The 1,685-nt window shown below is 60.1% G+C and overlaps 1 protein-coding gene across 3 annotated transcripts in view; it reads right to left on the bottom strand.

Moving 5' to 3' along the window:
- Positions 1 to 216, bottom strand: part of ACLY (ATP citrate lyase) — a 53,618-nt gene extending 53,402 nt beyond the window's left edge. For 2 of the 3 annotated variants that reach the window (XM_008071921.2, XM_008071923.2), the window contains exon 1: positions 30 to 216. The gene's annotated coding sequence lies outside the window, so the exon portion shown is untranslated. The remainder of the gene's footprint in view (positions 1 to 29) is intronic. The other variant, XM_021719543.1, reaches the window with a different exon arrangement.
- Positions 217 to 1,685: the final 1,469 nt, after the last annotated feature.

Genomic DNA, 1,685 nt, shown 5'->3' with positions numbered 1-1,685 from the left:
CGGCCGGCGAAACGGTCGCCTGCACTCACCTCTCGGCGAAAGTCCGCGCGCGGCGCTCGCTCCGCAGGCCCAACTCACCCCCCACAGCCCGGAGCGCTCCAGCCGCCGGCTGCCGCCCGGAATCCGGCTTTTGTCCCGGCCCAGGCCGGCTTCCCCCCGCCCCCATCGGCTCACGGCAGGAGCGGCCCCGCGATTGGTCGGGCTCATGCGTTCCCTAGCCTGAGGGCCAAGGCTCCTCCCAATTCGTTGCCGGCGTGGCCGCGCCCCGAGGGCCGCGTCCGGGGCTGCTGGGACTTGTAGTCCCGCAGGCCCGTCCGCCACACACGGCCGGGGCGGGGCCGGGGGCGGGGCCTCGAGTGGGGAGATGGGCCGGGCTACGCCGGGAGCAGAACGCACGGGGCTGGGGGCCGTGGCCTGATCTCTGTCGGGGCTGGGCTGACTGCCACTCCGGCAGGGGAATTGGAGGAGGGAGGGGGGTTGTTAGCTCTACTGGCTGTGCTTTGGGACCCGGAGTCCCCTTCCTTCCTCCCGTAGGAGAAATTGACGTCCGCATCCCGGCCGCGTGTGATCGGCCACGCCAAACCCGGTTGCTTAAACCCTCTTTTTAAGCAGTCGTGGCTGACCGCTTTGCTATTCACACTTGGCGTCTCCCTGGACCCTCCTCGTGGAGCTGGTGGGGCGCGGCTGAGGGCCGAGGCCCACAGAGCCCACTTTCCCAGGTGGAAGGGGCGGGGTCGCGGTGAGGAATCGGGGCTAGGAGGATGCCAGTCCCAGCGCCTCCGTCTCACCTGCTCACCTCATGGATCAGGGCGCAGCTGGGAAGTCAATGGGAGATTCTAGCACAGGGCCGAGGCCATCGCAGCCAGTCTCTGGCTCCCACCCAGCTCTAGGCTTAGACACTGGAACGAACTGACGGCCGTCTCTCCCTTCTCCACTACCTGTGAGACAGACCATATTTTCCAAACCGAAAACTGGGACACCTAGTCTGTCAGGTGCTGAGGACATTGTGGGGCAGAACATGTAAAATCAGACAATCCCAGAAATCAGGAGATATATATATATATATATATATAATTTATTTTTTGAGTCCGAGTCTCACTCTGTCACACAGGAGGGAGTGCAGTGGCACGCTCATGACCACCACAGCCTCAACCTGCTGTGCTCAGGCGATCCTTCTACCTCAGCCTACCAAGTAGCTGGAACTACAGGTGTGTGCCACCATGCCCAGTTAATTTTTTTTTAAATTTATTGTAGAAAAGAGGTCTCGCCATGTTCCCCAGGCCAATCTTGAACCTGTGGGCTGAAGCAGTCCTCTCACCTCCACCTCCCAAGGTGCTAGGATTACGGATGTGAGCCACAGCGCCCGGCAGGACGTATGGACATTCTGGAGCCTGCCCACTGCACCCTGATCCTGTAGGTCTTCTGAGCTGCTCTCTGAACCTAACAGCTGTCCAACTCCAGGAAGGAGGTCAGAATCAGCCACTGACCAGCTCCCGTGAAGAGGTCAGCCCAGGGTGCAGAAAGTCAGCAGGTCTGTGCCCTTGCCAGGCACTTCGGATCATATTCACACTGCAACAATGTCAACAATGTTGCAACACTTGTGGGCAAAAACTTCTCCAAGCCCTCCCCTCAACTCTGTGGCGGCCAGGAGTGGGATAGCTGAAATATTTTTTTTTTTTTTTTGG

Source organism: Carlito syrichta, unplaced genomic scaffold, assembly GCF_000164805.1.
Source record: "Carlito syrichta isolate Samal-C Ts95f unplaced genomic scaffold, Tarsius_syrichta-2.0.1 Scaffold314793, whole genome shotgun sequence".
In the NCBI taxonomy this organism is placed as follows: Eukaryota; Metazoa; Chordata; class Mammalia; order Primates; family Tarsiidae; genus Carlito; species Carlito syrichta.
The sequence above is the reverse complement of the archived record's forward strand: the minus strand, read 5'-3'. Positions and strand labels throughout refer to the sequence as shown.